This window comes from Mauremys reevesii, linkage group 1 (assembly GCF_016161935.1).
Source record: "Mauremys reevesii isolate NIE-2019 linkage group 1, ASM1616193v1, whole genome shotgun sequence".
NCBI classification, from domain to species: domain Eukaryota; kingdom Metazoa; phylum Chordata; order Testudines; family Geoemydidae; genus Mauremys; species Mauremys reevesii.
The window spans coordinates 206169780-206187274 of NC_052623.1; the positions used below are offsets into that span (position 1 = coordinate 206169780).

The 17495-nt window shown below is 47.8% G+C and overlaps 1 protein-coding gene and 1 long non-coding RNA gene across 10 annotated transcripts in view; one reads left to right on the plus strand and one right to left on the minus strand.

The window, feature by feature from the left end:
- The window catches only part of GAP43 (growth associated protein 43), a 75904-nt gene that overhangs the window by 18152 nt on the left and 40257 nt on the right, over nt 1-17495 (plus strand). The window lies entirely within an intron of this gene.
- The window catches only part of LOC120399785, a 48740-nt gene continuing 32378 nt past the window's right edge, over nt 1134-17495 (minus strand). For 5 of the 7 annotated variants that reach the window (XR_005595388.1, XR_005595391.1, XR_005595384.1 and 2 more), the window contains one exon: nt 1134-1355. This is a non-coding gene — a long non-coding RNA (uncharacterized LOC120399785). Of the gene's footprint in view, nt 1356-17336; nt 17405-17495 lie in introns of those variants that run through there. The other 2 variants (XR_005595383.1, XR_005595386.1) reach the window with 2 other exon arrangements.

The window sequence follows — 17495 nt, forward strand, 5'->3', positions numbered from 1 at the left end:
TGGTGGGTGCTCTGCACCCACTGGCAGCTCCCTGCCCCACCCCCTCCCCCAGCTCACCTCCGCTCCGCCTCCTCCCCTGAGCATGACATGTGACTGCTTTTTCCCCCTGGCTCCCCGCGCTTGATGCCGCGAAACAACTGTTTTGCGCGGCAAGCCTGGGAGGGAGGGGGAGGAGGGGGAGCACGGCATGCTTAGGGGAGGAGGAAGGGCCGGGATGGGGATTTGGGGAGGGGTCCAATAAGGGCAGGGAGGGAGCGGAGTTGGGGTGGGGAATTTGGGGAAGGGGTTGGAATGGGGGGGCAGGACAGGGGTGGGGCAGGGGTGGAGTCAGGGCGGGGCCGGCGGACGCGAGCACCCACCGGCGCCATGAGAAGTTGGCACCTGTGATTCCATTCCAGGCTCTGGTGGGGAGTGTGTTCTATTGGGCAGATCCTTCTTCCTGTATCCACAAGCTTGATCCCTTCTTCTCCAGCCCCTCCAACCTGCCCCAGTCCTGTCTCTTCCCCACCACTGGCTCTTCATTCCAGTCCAATTCTTCTCACTCAGCCAGTCTCAGTCCACAACCAGTGGCAGATTAGTCACTGGACCAATGGGGTCCATGCCCAGGAACCCTGGCCATTGGGGGACTGGGCGGGGGGAGCAGGGCAAGCCCCCACACCCTAACCCCATTCCCTGGCAGGATTGAGGGGAGTGGGGTGAGGACTGCAGGAAAAAGGGGAGGGAGCCCCCCCCCATTTGTCCTGGCCTAGGGCCCCACAAAACCATAATCTGCCTCTGCCTGCAACATCCCAGAGCTGCAGTTGCAGGGGATGTCCTGTGTGTCCCTGGGCTGGGGCATGCCCAGTGCAGAAGGAATGTTTGGAGAATTTAGCTTCAGAGTTCTAACAGTTCTCTAATGAGCATGCACATGAATGTGTGTGAACTGTGATTTTTCAGTGGCTTATAATTTGACCACATTTGGATAGATTTTCACAGGAGTTGCAAAAGGCACATCCCTGCCATAAGGGCCACTCCCTCCCACCAAATCTCAAGTCCCTTTTCCAAAGCACGAAGGCACCAGAGCTTCTCAAATAAAAGGTCACCAGAATTTTTTTTAAGGTGGGCGAAACAACATCTTTTCCTCTAACCTCGTTCTCAGAAACAGCCCAACACTTTTGGCTGAAAATTTTCCAAATGTATTCAGCCTTGAGTGAGACACCTGGGATGGAAAACTTTAGCCTGAACACTCAGAGTTGGGTAAAGTTATAAGCAACTGATTTATGTTTGTAAAGTGCTTTGAGAATCTCAATTGGAAGAGGGCATAACAGTGCAGAGGACTGTTACATTTCCTTGTGCCTTCAAATCATCAATGGCTTCTGTAACCAAAACAAAAAATAAGTGAAAGCTCATATTAATTCTACAGAGATCAAATTGTTACTTAACTTAAAATATCAACAGGTTTTTTTCTCCAGGTTTGCTTTAACTCTTCATAGATACCAGTTATGGTTAGTCAATATCCAAAACCACTGAGGAAGGTACTTGTTTGAAAGAATTCTAAAAGAGTTTGTGAACATGTTCCTTGCTCACACTGGAACTGATCAAGTGATACTTGGTGAATTTAGCCCTTTTTTCTGTTTGCAGATCAACCCTGATTTCATTATTCATAAGTATTCAGCAAATTGTTTATGCAGACAGATGTCAGGCTATGGGTTACTTGCAAATTGTTCACTGTCTAATATTCACTGTTACTGGTGCTTGGTTCGTGACACTCACGTGGCATTATTTCTGATTATTGAGTGGATAGGAGAACGGTGGATAAAGAATGGCTAATAGGAAGTAACAAATGGTGTACTTTCCTATATGAATTTTCAGACCAATAATCATTTGAGTTAAAATGTATGATACTTATGGGATTGATAAGCATATTCATGGAGAAACCGATGGTTATCGAAATACTGGCATGCACCTAATAATATGTCCAGGCCAAATAATAGTGATGAGGGCGTACACATTAATTTGCAAGTCACAACTTTTGCATCATTTGATTAGCTCTACCAATTATTTATTCAACTCGGGTTATTTATCTGGGAACGTATTAGGGATTGTTATTCTCTTGGGTCAAGAAAATTGGGCTGGTAAGAACCAGCCTTGTCCTGATGCTACCTCTGAGAGCAGAAGTTAGAGCAGGAACTTCATTTCTTTTTGGAAAGTATCTAGCACATTGTGAGTGCTACCATAATAATAATAATGATGATGATGATAATACATAAATAAGCCGGGCTGACCTCTGGGGTATGTGAGTGCCTTTTCCTCTGCAAGCTTGTATCCTGCTCATGCAGTTTGTTTTTGTGTCTCACACCACCCCATTGGCTTTTCCAGTTGCCGTTGCTTGTTTCATTGCTTCATCTCTGGATGTCACCACGGTAATGTTACCAAGATGTAGTAGTAAAAACACCAGTAATAACGCCAACATGGTAAATCATCAGAAGCTCGGCTTACCTCACAGTAATCTCCTTCCATCTGGACCTGAAAGCTCAGAGCCATGTGAAAATTAAAGATAAGAGGACCCTGGTGCAAACAGTTAGTCAGACATATTGGAACCTCAGAAAAGTGGTTGACTTCCTTCCTCCAGATCTTATTTGACCTAGCCTTGTTGAGCCATCCCCACATTTAATGTCCTCAGAGAGCTCCTTAATGTTCTGAATACCTTTCAGGAGGCTGGACAGCAGACAAGACACAGGGCAGTCAAACTCAGGACTGTCATGTGACAATGAGGAGGGATGGTCATCCATCTATGGCACGCTGCTCCACTTATGAATTCTCTGAAATCTTTTCTCTCCAGGTGCTTAGTTAATTTCTTCACCATCTATGTTCATGGTTGCAGCTTCCCCGGCTGCCTTTGAGAGTCAGTTCCACACATTGGTCTATTTTTGGCGACATGGCTAATTATTATTATTGTTAGTATGGTGTGTTTTGCTATTCATGGAAACTGGGAAGACATTTAGTCATTTCTCAGTATAACAAAATAGGACTCCAGGAAATGAAATAAGAGCTCTGAGGAGAGGTTAAGGGAGCAGGGTATGATCAGTTTGGAGGAGAGAAGACTGATGTGAGAAATGAGGGCTACAGATATATGAAGGGATGTTACCAAGAGGTCAGAGACCAATTGTTCTCACTAGGTACCTAGGACAGAAGAAGAAGGAATGGACAGGCTTAAGCTGCAGCTGGGTATATTTAGTTCCATAATGAAATAAGCTGCCACAGGAAGCTGTGGAATCACCATTTCTGGAGAGCCCCAAGACTGAGACGGGATACCCATCTATCAGGGAGGGCTTAAGAGCAATGAAATCAGTCCTGGATGACCCCAAAAAAGAGTCCATTCCAATCCAAAAGGATCTACAGTGGTTGTTCACAGTCTGTGGTGTGTCAATCCTTCACTAGCAGTTGCTCCCAAGCAAATTACTGCAGCTTCTAAATAGCGATGTTCTTGTTCACCCCTCTTGGCACTTTCTCTTTGTGGCTGTGTACTGAATGTCAGGTAGCGAAGGACCCTATTTCCAAACCCCACACCTTCTGCTTGGTCAAGATGAAAACTTGCCCCCACCTCCAAAGTATACTAGAAAGAAATGGAAAAAGTTTCATGCAACGTACACCGTTCACATATTCTATCCAGAAAACCCCCTCTGCCTGGTTTCTTCTGCTAACTCAGCAAGAGACGCTGGACAAAGCACCCTAAAGAGACTGTTTTGATGGCACCTATATACTTCAGTGATGGGTGTGTTATAAATGCATCAGATGGATCTCTGTCTATCTAATCTGTCCGGGAAGAACACGTGGCAGTAGAACTCACTTTGAAGCTACTATAATGCTTGCTGATTGGAGGCTGGACAAAAGCCAGGAGAATTGAGTTTACGCCTGAGGTGTTCAGCGCCAGCTCAAGCCCTGTTTTAATAACAATTTGGAGGTGGAAGCCCCGTGAGCAAAGAGCAGAAAAATTAGAAAGCAAAGAGGCACTAAGCAGGGAGCTTAGGCGGGACTTCTGGAAGAGTGTAGCAGTGGTTAGAGGTGGGCTGATGTGCATCAGGCTACTGTGAGCCTTAAATTAATATACTTCAGGACCTTTCATTAGCTGCTCTATTTAACGCCTCCCTTTAGATCTGACTTTGCAGAGCCACCAAAGTGTCCTGTCCCAGCCTACACTGCAGGTCCAGTTAGCATTTTTGGCTGAGCTGTGTGCTCCGTGCAGGAACAGAGTGGGAGCGAGGATGGCTTAAAGCCACATTTGCATTTCCCATATTACAGGGCCAGCCCTGAGGCTGTTCGAACTCCCATTCAACTGCCTGTGGCCACAAAGGGTTGTTCCAGCAGCCAAGAATAGACAGAGCTCTGCTGTACTCGGGCCAACCCCCGCTTTCCTCTGGCCATCCCCTCTACGTAAAGGGCTATGAGAGGGGCGTGGCATAACACTGTCACACTGGTTCTCTGCCCTCAGGAATTACCCCTGCAGCAGGTAGCCAGGTTCATCCGTTTCATGGTCCCTTTAAAGCACTGGAGCAGCATAAACTAGCTAAGGGACAAGAGAAAATCAAGCCCTGGTTCTCTTGGGTAACCTGTGATGGATTCTTTAGTGGGGGGGATTGCTCTATTTTATCCCTTCCAAAGTCCTTACTAGAGACATAGATCTTACAAACACACCTCCTGTCAGTGATTTCATACCCTGATACACTGATAGGCAGGAAAGGGGCCGGAGAGTATTGTACTCTACCTTGTCCTACTACAGAACCTTCCATTTAAGAATCTCAAAACCCTCCACAAGCATTAAGGAGTCTAGCTTTAGAGTCCCACTATGAGGTAGGATGAGACAGCAGAGGCAGAGAGGAGCAAAGTGACTCTGTCAGGGTCACTCAGGATATCCATGGCAGAGCCAGGAATTAGAACCTAGATCAGGGGTTCTCAAACTGGGGGTCGGGACCCCTCAGGGGGTCATGAGGTTATTACATGGGGGGTCACAAGCTGTCAGCCTCCACTCCAAACCCCGCTTTGCCTCTAGCATTTATAATGGTGTTAAATAGATAAAAATGTGTTTTTAATTTATAAGGGGGGAGTGTCGTACTCAGAGGCTTGCTATGTGAAAGGGGTCACCAGTACAATAGTTTGAGAACCACTGGCCTAGATCTTGTGACTCCAAGTTCTTTACCATAACTATGAAACCATACTCAGTCCTGATTGGTGAATGCTGGGAGGGAGAAACTGGTTGTGTGATCTTCGGGTTTTCAGGTTAAACTGCGGCAGAATGCAGGAGAAGTTAGCAGAATCAGTTTTGTTCTCATCATCCCGACTCGATCTCATCTTGGTTCTTTCAGGAAAGTTCTTGAGAGCATGTAGCCCTGAATTTTTGTCTGAGTTCTTCTAGTGTTCGTGGTGTAAATGCAGACACCCGTGGTTAGATCTCGTCGCTCCTTTGCCATTAAGAGGAATCTTTAATAACCAGTGTTTGTTTTGTTTCCTTTCTTAATTTTAACCAAAAGCCAACTTCTGTCATGTGGTGTATGTCTATTGTATTCTGATAGCTTCTCTTACTGCACTAACCTCCACGGTATTTGAGTGACTTTTTCTCTACAGGTTTGTCCTCTGCTCAGATGGCTGTTCCTATTTTCATCCCATTGGCTTCCCTAGTTGTTGTCATTTGCCTCATTGCCAGACATCACAAAGGGGAATGCCACAAGGATGCGGTTGGTGGGGATGGGAAGGTGCTGAGAGCAGAGGCCATGGATGCTCCTGTGCTATCTGTCCGCTGCTAGTGGAGCTAAGGCCGTGTAGGTGAGGTGCTCATTTAGCTTGTGCTTTGTGTCTCCCCAATAGTAAAGGGATGAGAATTGCCGTGCCCTCTCCAAATTGTGTGGGAGCAACTGGCCAGGCTCTCCAGTGGAAAAAGAGGGCATTGAAATAAATGGAGCTGCACCCACTTACACCAGCCAGTGTTGAATTTAGCCCTGACTCTCCAGTAGCACATGGACACATCTGCTTCTCAAATGAAAGTCTCCATTTTATTTGGACAACTTTTGGTGCAAAAGGTGCGTGGGCTCCACTCAAAAACCTTTTCAACTTCAGTTCTCCTGTCCGGTGAGCCTTACCCAGCAGATCGCAGTGGTGTGTGTCTGCACATCTTGGGAGCAGGGAGCTTCTCTCTTTGCCACATGATCATAAAATGAGCTAGCAAAAAGCATAGTCTCCCATTCTTATCTCTTTTAAAGGGCTATGCTTTCCAGTGAGAGAGTTATTGTGCCACGGCTAGGGACCAGGAACCATTATCACTTAAAAATCTAATATCCTGGATATCTACAGTAGATTTTACTCCCATCTTTCTCCCACACACTGGTGACCAAGCAGAGAGGCTATTTTGGGTGTACAGCCCTCCCTCACTTCTTGGACAGAGTTGAGGGATGGGAAGGTAATGTGTGTGTGTGTGCGCGCATGGGGAGGGGGATATTTTCCCTCTATGTACAATTAAAAACATCAGAAATGTAGGCCGAGAGTGATTTCACAAAAATGGTGGCATATGGGACTCTGGCATCCAAGACGTGCTGCTGCTGGGGAAAAGTCAGATACACGAGACAGGGTTGTGTCCTGCCCTCCCTGCTCACAGGGACTTCATTCAAGTGCTGTGTTGAGTCAACGCCCTTTCTGCCACCGTGTCTGGACACCTGTAGGGGAAGCCTTCCACAGCCAGAGTGTCGGGATCTGCTGGGTCAAGCGATATGCATAATAGTATGTGTGAGCATGGAGCCCGTCTCTGTATCAGTCCAGGGCCAGCTGGGCACCAGGAGCCAGAGCATGAACCAGGGATGCCAGCTGCCCTATCAGTCCCCAGGAATCAGAACCTAAGCTCTTGACGCCACTTTGGCACCAGCATCCTGAGCCTGTACCAACAAGGCCAGCCCCTAGTCCACAGGAGCCAGAACTGGTGCCAACTGGGCCAACCAGGCCCCAAGGAGATAGAAGCTGTGCCAGGTAGGCCAGCCCCGACCAGCAGGGAGGCAGAGCTTGTGCTCAAAGGGTATGTCTGCACCATAGCTGGGAGCGAGCCTCCCAACCCTGGTAGACAGACTTGTGTTAGCTTCACTCAAGCTAGCGAGCTAAAAATAGCTGTGTGGCCCGTTGCGACTCTGGAGGAGACTTGGGCTAGACACCCAAGCTCAGACCCAGGGCGTCAAGCCTGAGCCACAACGTCCACACGGCAATTTTTAGCATGCTAGCTCGAGCCCCAGGAATGCAAGTCTGTTTACCCAGGCTGGGAGGCTTGCTCCCACCTGCAATACCCCGAGGCTGCCAAAAGAGCCAGGCAGGCAGCTGGAGTCTATATCAAGGGTGTGAACCATGTGCCTCAGGGAGCAGGAATCCATAGGTGCAAGGCCAACAGGATCTTCTGCAGGATCTCTAAGCACATGCACATCAACTTTTCAGAGAGAAAATGAGGGTGATCTTCTAGTGAATGAAGGGGGTCAGATCTGGGGAGGGGCTATCATAAGCTAAGCAGGTTTGGCCCTGCCTGTATTTGGATGGGAGATGTGCAGATTGTACCTAGGTGCTGCAGTGTGGGGATGGTGTTTTTCTCTCTGAGTCAGTACAGACACCTGTGTGCCAGAGAGGTGCTGGGGCACTGTGCTCTTTCACGGGGTATAACTAAAGATCCCACATAAGAAAAGAGATGGTAACATTGGTGTCCTGGCCAAATCCCAGTCTGAGTAATTACAGTTTGCCTCTTTCAGTTCTCCCTGCAATTTTAATTGGATGCAGTGGTCTTCTTCACGTCCTGTCTGAAACTGTGGTGTATGGTTGCTATGCACTGTTAAGCAGCTGCTGTGGTTAACCCCAGAAGTGGCTGCATTTCAGGCATGGATGAGGCAGTTTTTGTATCTGTAATGTCTGTAAAGCACTTTGGGATGAAAAGTATTGCAGAAATGTCACCAATTCATTATTATAATCCCTTGCCCCGGGAGCAGAGAGGAAGGCAGTTATGGATACCACAGAGTTTCTTCCTGCATTATTGGTGTGTCAGAATGATGTGGTCTTGTTCAGCAGTGCAGCAATGCACAGGAGACACTTGTGTAACCATGAAATTGCTCTCAACCAGGCTTCAGCTGACACATGAGAAGCATGGTCTGTTTGATGCCCTTGTTGTGTAATAATAATATACTCATGATAATATTTTGCACTTGCAAAGCACTTTTCACCTATAGATCTCAAGATGCTTTATAAAGATATGTATCACTATATCCTTTTTACAAGTGGAGAAACTGAGACACACAGAGGGGAAGTGTTTTGACCAAGGCCCCACCGGGCGTCAGTGGCAGAGCTGGGAATAGGACTCAGGTGTCATGACTCTCACTGCTGCTCTCAATGCCACTTTCCTAGTGGTGACTGTCGCTGCAGGGTTCCATGTGTCAGTGTGGCCCATCCTGCTTCAGCCCACCCCACAGCAGTGCTATCAGTCTTCAGCGAGAGGAGGGAGAAAGGCCAAGGATTGAACAGGGAATTTCAGTAGATACCTCCCAAGCAAACAGACCTTGACATTTCCCTTTGCTCCTTTCTGGTATGTTCTCCAAAGATCCCTTGGCACGCTCTGAGCACAGAAAGGGGATCATAAACCTGCTGCTCTGGCCAGTAGTCCCTCCTCTCCCTTTACAGAGCAAGGTCTAACATCTGAGGCTGTGGCTACACTAGCCACCACTGTAAGATCTCTCGTATAGCTGCTCTGTGCCAGCGGGAGAGAGCTCTTCTATTGACAGAATAAAACCACCTCCGCGAGCGGCAGTAGCTATGTCGGTGGGAGAAGCTCTCCCACGGACATAGCATTGTCCACACTGGCACTTCTGTTGGTGTAAATTATGTCGCGCTGGGGTGTGTTTTTTTCCACACCCCTGAGAGACATAAGTTATACTGACAAAAGTGGTAATGTAGACATGGCCTCAGACTGCGTGAGAGCTACTACTGAGCATGCAATGGCTGCAACATATTCCTACACTCTCCCGGCATTCCTTGTATCTAGCTCATTGCTGTCCCTTTGGGATAACTTGGAATAGAAAAGGTTTTATAGATGCTCTAAGTTCGCTTCACTGGACAGCAGGCTGCCTTCTTTTCCTCTCCCCTGTCTTCCAAGAAGAGAGTCCCATGTCTGGCTAGTGCAGTTTGCTACCCATATCTATTGTCTGAAGTGGGGAAGGGAAGGGAGCAGCAATGCCCGAAGCTGCCACACATTAACACATCAGTAGCCAAATCAATATCCTTCCTGACAAGGCTAATTCCCTGGAGGGGCACTGCCGCCAGCCACGCTTGCAGGAATAGCCCTGCCGTTGCTGGGGAAATGCTCATCCGGGGGTCCCTGCAACCAGTGCATTGCAGATGGCGTTCAGGGCTCAGTGCAGTGACACTGGGCGTGCCATGGAAAGATCAGCAAGTGGTGCCTGAGTTGCGGCAGCAATAGTCTTCTGTTCACACAGGTCTGCTTCTGCTGAACCTGTCCAGCTATTCACTCTCCTTTTTGTGGCATCTCTCTCTCTCATACACGTCAGAGAAGCATCAGTTACTCTTTTGTCTGTCTGTCTCTCACTCTGCGTCTCTCCATGTGCCTTTCTCAACCTACCTCTTTCTCTTCTTTCTTTGTCTGTTTCCCATTCTGGCTCTTGATTTTGGCCAGTTTCTCTCTCTCCATCCCTGTCTCTCCTTTTCTCCTCTAATTATTGTCTCTCATTCCTTTGTTCCTGCCCTTTTCTCTTTTTCCTTCTTCTCTCATCTCATTTCTTATCTTCTTCCCCTGCAGTTCCCCCTTTTCATTTCTCTCCCTCTCTTCCCTGTCCAGCTGTCCCTGGTCCATGCTCTGTCCCTTGCTGTTTTCAGCCTGGGTGACTCTAATCTTCTTTCAGTCTCAGCTTTGCTCCTGGCGGCTTCTCCAGACAGAAGGCAGAAAGGGTGTGGCACCTGTCTGTGTCTGTGCTGGGAGGGGAGACTCTCCCCCAGGCAGCGGTGGCGGCTGGTGCTGCGGCAGGAGCGGAGAACCAGCTGCATTGGCGGAGCCTGCTCTCTAGCTGTTTTCCAAACCACTGGGAATTAATCCGCGCCTCACTTTCCCTAATTGCTTGGGATGTTTGTTTGATTTTAACGAACCTGTAAATGCTTTGTGGGAAGATAATTGCCCCTATTTCCAATGACATAAATTAAAAAATAATAATAATAGAGCAAATACAGCCCCACACTCACACAGCCAAGTGTGGAAGATGCTGGGAGCTGCTCAGCTCCCTCTGATCATTAGGCTGAACTGTTTTACCGCAGTGACATCTCACTGTCTGCAGTGGGCATCCGAGTAAGTTCAGGGTTAATGGGCAGTTGAAAAAGAGGATTGAGGAATCAGAGGGTTCGCTGCAGGCCTTTCCTCTCCAGAGCCATGAATGCAGTGGTACATTCAGAGAGAGGGGAATGGGCGAAAGCAAGTGGGACAGAAATTGCCTCCTTTTTAAAAAGAGTTCCGGAGAGGTCACAACACCTTGGCCTCCGTGGAAGCTCAGCCTCAGTGACTGGCTGCACCATATCTGAAGGAAGCATTAGTCATAGGTTAGCACCTGTCCTCTGGCCCTTGGTCTTGGCTGAAGCTGGAAGCAGGGATGCCCAGATCTCATGGGAACAGTAGTTCTGAACTGCTGGAAATGAGAATCATCCAATCACAACGTTTGTGTGGAGCCTCCATAGTGAGACCCAAAACTAGATAAAGTCACCGAATTTTGAGTTTCCCTACAAAAGTATAATGCAGGCCAGAATCGCCAGAGTCTGCAGGGATTTATGGTTCGGGAGTTATTAATAATAATAATTTATATTGTGAAGGCAAAAAAGGTCCTGAATGTGTTAAGGACTATATAAACACATAGAAGAACACGGTCTCTGCTCTGACGCACTGGAAACTCCATAGGCCCAAGCCACAGTGTTTGGATCTGGCTCCTAATTTCCCCAAAGTCTAGTGGTTTTAAGATCCTGGATTTGGTCCGATCCTATCTTCAGTTGAAGTCATCTGAAATTCCACTTATCACTCAGCTTGTGAGGGGAAGGGCACAAAGTACATTTAGGATTCCCGGCATCCATTGAGCTGGCCTTCCTCAATGCAGGACCATCTGAGGCAATTTAAGGCCTAAACAAGCTGCAGGCTGAGAGCTCTGGTGTTTAATCCCTTCCTTATTCTGCCACCAAATTGTTTTCAGTTGCATATTGCAAATGCACAAAGGGACAAGATAGGTGAGGTAATATCTTTTATTGGACCAACTTCTGTTGGTGAGAGAGACATGCTTTCAAATGTACACAGAGTTCGTCTTCAGGTTTGCCCACAGGGTCATGCACACTTTCTGCTTGGGCATTTTATGCCATTGCACCAGGAGACCTTTCTCTGATGCAATCCATTCTATTCCGTCCTATGTGAGGGTGCAAGTGTCCCATAGTGAGCAACCCACATGTGATTTCTTGGGCATTCTAACAATGACTGTCCTGTGTTTTACCCAATAGGGAGCATGCACACAGTCTCTAGTATTGGCAGTACTTTTAATAAGGTCAGGAAAGCCGGGTGGAAAATGGAAACAACAACCCAGGAGATTTTGATGAAAATGAAAAGAAAAACAAACAAAAAAAAAGTTTCATTGAAATCAATTTTTTTGGCCAAAAACTGCTGAAAATAAAATAAAATAACAAAAAAAATCTAGCCAAAAACTGCTGTAAATTAAAATATTTCCACCCCAAAAACTGAAGAGTTCAGGCTTATGGTTTTCTAGCAAAAAATTGAAAATTGTCAAGGAAAACAGACACTTCCTATGAAAATTTTTGTTTATCTGGTAACCCAATTTTCTGTCAAACTGTTTCAAAGGAAAATTTTCATCTAGCCCTGATAATCAGTTCAGCTTGGCATATTTAGATGCCTTTCTTCACTGACCCAGCGAGGTGCTAGGGGTCTTGACATGGGAGGATATAACATTTGACCACCATATTAACAGAAATACTAACAAACAGAAAGGAGTTCAGAGGAGAGAAAGAAAATGGATGAGGGGGTTGGTGGGACTGATTTGGGAGTGATTAAGAAGCTAAATATGTCAGGCTGCAGTCAGTAATGGACAGAGGAGAGAACATAATAATCTACAAATATTAAAGTAGTGTGAACACTCCTTTCTATCTATCTATCTATCTATCTATCTATCTATCTATCTATCTATCTATCTATCTATCTATCTAATCAGGGTTGCCCACCTTCCCAGATTGGCTGGGAGTCTCCTAGAATTGGTCTCAATCTCCTGGTGACTATTAAAGGCAATCCAGGAGATTTTAATAGGCCAAAGTATGGTCGGTGGCGCAGCGGGGCTAAGTCAGGATCCCTACCTGCCCTGGCTCCGTGCAGCTCTCACAAGTAGCCGGCATCTTGCACTTCTAAGCACAGGGGCGGCCAGGGGGTCTCCGTGTGATGCCCCTGCCCTGAGTGCTGGCTCTGCAGCTCCCATTGGCCAGGAACTGTGGTCAATGGGAGCTGCAGGGGTGGTGCCTGCAGGCAGGGGCAGCACACAGGGCCACCTAGCCACTCCTGAGCCTAGGAGCTGGACATGCTGGTTGCTTCTGGTAGCCACCCAAGGGTAAACACCTCCCAGCTGGAACCTGCACCCTGCACTCCCTCCCAGCCCCCTGCCCCAGCCCTGAGCCCCCTCCTGCACCCAAACTCCCGCCCAGAGCCTGCAACCCACACCCTCTCCTGCACCCCCAACCCCCTACCTCAGGCTCAGCCCGGAGCCCCCTCCCACACTCCAAACCCCTTGGCCCCACCTAGATTGACCAGATAGCAAGTGTGAAAAATTGGGATGGGAGTGAGGGGCAATAGGCACCTATATAAGAAAAAGCCCCAAATATTGGGACTGTCCCTATAAAATTGGGACATCTGGTCACCCTAGCCCCACCTGCCCCAGCCCAGAGCCCGCACCCCCTCCCACAGCCCAACTACCTGCCCCAGTCCGGTGAAAGTGAATGAAGGTGGGGGAGAGTGAGAGATGAAGGAAGGAGGGATGGAGTGAGTGGGGGTGGGGCCTTGGAGAAAGTGCGGGGCATGGGGGTAGCCTTGGGAAGGGGGCGGGTCAAGTGTATTTAGGTTTGTGCCATTAGACAGTTGGCAACTCTACTCTATCTATCTATCTATCTATCTATCTATCTATCTATCTATCTATCTATCTATCTATCTATCTATCACTAATGCACTGCATTCTGGGCACCAGAAAAGAGAGGAAGACCGTTCTAACCATGAGATCCATTAGGCTGTAGAATAGTCTTCCAGGGGAAGGGATGGAAGCCTCTTTGCTTGGGGGATTTGAAGCTAGATGGGACACTATCCTGTTAAATATACAATAGAGAACTATCCATCACTGGCCCGTGGGGAGGTGAACTAGATGAACTAACAGGTCTTTTCCCTCTCTAAATTATGTTTTGACCATAACAGCAATACTCACTCTGGAAAAAGGAATCATGTTCTTGTTTCCTCACACTGCAGACAGGTTGAGCAGGGAGGGGCAATCCTCTATCCTGGTGTCTTCACACCATTTAACTGGGTTAAGCAAAGCTGTTCTCAGTGCTAAATTGCTTCCTCACTTCAGAAGGTGCGAAAGTCTTTTCTATCTCTCATGCATTCACGCTTCGCTCCTTCTGTGGAGACAGCTGGTACAGTCTTTTCTCATGTGCGTCTCTCCTCAGCTTCCAGGTCTCAGACAAACTTTCTTGCTTTTCCCATAACACAGCTCCTTCCTTTCTGACCTTACACTCAGGCGCCAGCTCATCTACCTTTTGGGGCACCACTAATGCCTCCCCTCATTGGCCTGCAACTCATTGAGTCCCTTTGTCCTTCAAGTCAGAGGTCAGGAGGAATGCGTTTGGCTCCCAAGAGGAAAGGAAGATGGAGAGTTGGGAAGGAAACCAGAGTGAGTAGGTATGTGAGAGTTATGGGCTTATCCCAGTGGCTGGACAAGAATGGGGAGGAAATGAAGGAGCAATGGCTGACTTGACTATAAACAAGAAAGACAAAGGAAAATCACTCACCTTGAGGGAGGGTCCCTAATGGCACCAAGGCTTACCTTACTGTGTGCTCTAGTCAGGAGTAGGGCACATGGAAAACTCCGGGGGAGCTGCCCTCAGGAGTCCTGCAAATACCACAGGCAAACAGCTGTCCCTGGACTAGCTTTCTAAGTGGCATCCATCCAGATCAATGAGAGGAGTCCCCAGAATATCCCAGTGCAGGGGAGAGACAAGGACAGAATGAGGAAGATTCCCCGTTCACATTAGGGCTCTGTACCTTTGGCAAGGGAAAGAGAGTATGGAGGAGGGGAGGCTAAAATGAGGGACACCCTCTCCCAACTTGCAGAAGGAATGCCAACCATCAGCCTCTGCCAGCCTTTCCACGGGTACAGACTCTGGTCCATTTAATGTGTGTTGCTTTCTCTTCTGTTAATACTTGAAAACAATAAACCCAGAACTTCTGGGTAATACACCCTGAATCCAGTGACCAGGGAGCTAGGAATCCTCGCTTTAATGCATACAGTCCAGGGACAAAAAGGAAAGGAAAGGGAAAGTAATGCCTCTGGGTGTGTACCGGAGTTGTCTCTGGGGGTAACAGGTAGGGACACAGTCCCTTGCAAGCCAGTGTGGGGTAGAGGGGACTCTGGTGGGAGAGGTGGAGAGGCAGGCCCTCCCGGTGTGCAGCAGAGGGGCTTCTGGAGTGTCACAAAATGGAGCAGAAGCAAATCAGTCAATGGTCTTAAAAAATGGAGCGATGTGCTCCCTGTCACATGCCTCCTCCGGTGACAGGATATGGGACATTTAAATGGAGCTGGAAGGTCTGGGGCACCTTCTCCATCCCTAGCAATAATTTGCCCCCCTCTACAAGTTTTTGGTGGTAGTGGCCAAGTCAGCTCTGTGAGCGAGAGGGGAAACCTTACTGGGGTCAAAGGCCAATGTATTTTGCATGCCTGGAATTCTTCACTGCTGGCTCTTTCCAGCTGATCGACACTCCTCTATGTTGGGATAATTTATCTTCTTGCCTCATGCTCCCCAGCTACCTCTGAGAGGGAAACTCTGACAGGAGCTGCCTGCCTGAAAAGGAAAGCCTATCATGTGAGCTTGGGGTGTGTCAGACAGAGGCAGACAGAGATGCGGAACAAGATCATGTCTCTGTACAGAAGACAGACTCTGTGCTGTGTAGATAGAGACAAAGCTGCTTAGCTGTGTGCTTCACAAAGAGCTTTCAAAATCCTGCACATCTTATTCGTGCCAAAGTCCCATTGTCTTCAGTGACTATCAATGGATCTGTCACTATTTCTGACTTTCCATCACGGTAATGTCTAGGGTTCGACCCACCATGTACAATACAGGCAACACCTACTCTGTGCAGAATGATGATGTCAGTGCATAACTTGCACAGTTGGTTAGTTTCCATATTGTCTATACAGAATTCACTCTATACGTAAGTATGCGTGCAGCACCTAGGACTGTTGGACTCTGATTCCTGACTGGAGCGTCTAGGCACTGTCACTGTACAAATTATTATTATTATTAATAATAACAGTAAATAAGAAGCCATTAAAATAGTACTCGGATATCATGAGTGTAGATAGACAGACAGATAGATTTCCCTTTTCCACTGGGATTCCTCGGAACCATGTTCATGTCCTGGAAAGACTGACTCACCTCTTCATTCTTCCGGGGAAGATATATTGCGTTCCGGGCTGTTCACTGTGTATGGGTTATTTTTGACCCAACCTTCGTAAGTAAGGTATTGTTTGCAGTGTGTGTAAAACTCAGTGATGAAGATCCAGTGCCTGTTTTCCTGACAGCAGAGGTTTTCCTTGGCCAAAATGCCTCCCTGCCCCAGTGGTATATGCAGCATGACACATGCACTGGTTAGCATCTGTGTTCCACCCCAGAAGTGGCTGCATTCCAACAGTGCGGCACATACATGGTTTGTGAAGTACTTGGGCATGCTCCAGGAGGAAAGCTGGTATGGAAATGTAACATGTTATTCCTCAGTGGCTTCTGGGGTAGATGTTCTAGAAATGCAACACTTATTATTGAGTGGTTCTAGCCGTGTTTGAATCACTGTACTCCTGAGCTGGAAGTGGTCTAATTATTATTATTATTATTGGATTCCCCTCCCCACACACTGACCTGAAATCCCTCCCGTGCTTTACCTCCTCCCACTCTCTGCCAAAGACCTCCTTTCATTTCACATATGAAATGATACCAAAAGCATGTCTGTGTAACACAATGTGTCTGCGAGCAAATCAAGGCAATGAGGAAACGATGTAATCACAGCAGGGCTAAGAGTGTGATGTCATCATGACAGCAGTTCACTTTAAGTGCTGGTGAGGCAGGCCAGGCTCTGAACTAGAGTTCACTTTTCAGCCAAAGGGCAGATACAGCATGGTCAGCAGCGAGGCAAGCCCTGCAGATAAGGCTCAATCACTGACCTGGAGGGACTCTCCTCTGGGGGGTGAGAGGAGAGGTCAGTCTCCATGACCTTAGCTAGGACTCCTGACAAGCGAGACAGTTAATGTAATTGCATTAGTGGGGGGCGCATATTGTAAATTTCTGGTTAATAGAGCTGGGCAAATATTGAACACATGGCATACGCTACCTTCTATGTGTGCACTGATGATGGTTATTTGGGGGTGCCTGGGGTGGGAAAGGCCGAGTGGAATGGTGGGAAAGGGATTCAGTACTCCATGCAGGGCCCATGTAATATGGTGGTCAGAGGACAGGAGCACATTAATTAACCCTTTCCTCTTTGTGTGTCCCTTTTATCCGAGGGTTGATGTTTCCATCACGTTCTCTGATGAGTGTGGGAACAGCTGGATGCTGGGGACTAGATCCTTAACTGTGTTGTGGTTATGTTCGATGCAGCTGGCCTTAAGCCACCCTTCCATTCCCCTGATACTGGGGCTATCAGGGAGTTGACATGGTTCCTAGTCTTGACACAGCCTGGAGCGGTCACACACAGAGACCTCTCAATTGGCTGGAACACTGTGTGGTGCCTTTGTGCTTTCCTGCCCCTAGTGCGCCTGTGTGGGGATGAGATGGCTTGACACCAGCTGAGGTTTTTCCCAGACTGAGGAAGCTTTAAAACCCCTTTGTGCCCAATGGGAGACTTAAATAGAGCTGAAAGGTATGACCCTAGGTATCTACTAACACACGGACACAGGCAGCTTTGCTAATGCAGGCACTTGTTTGATGCTCACAGCAGCTGGCATAACATATTAACAGGCTCATAGACTCCATGGTCCTGTTGACACCATGTCACCCGGCAGGCCGGCCTTACTGCTCGCTGAAAGTTTGCAGTGCTGTAGCACTTTGCATCTGAGGCACTTAATGCATTCTGGAAACATTAGTAAACGTAAATTCACCCCCTCCCTATGCAATGGGCATGATTGTACCCATTCACTAGATTCTTGGGGCATAGTCACACC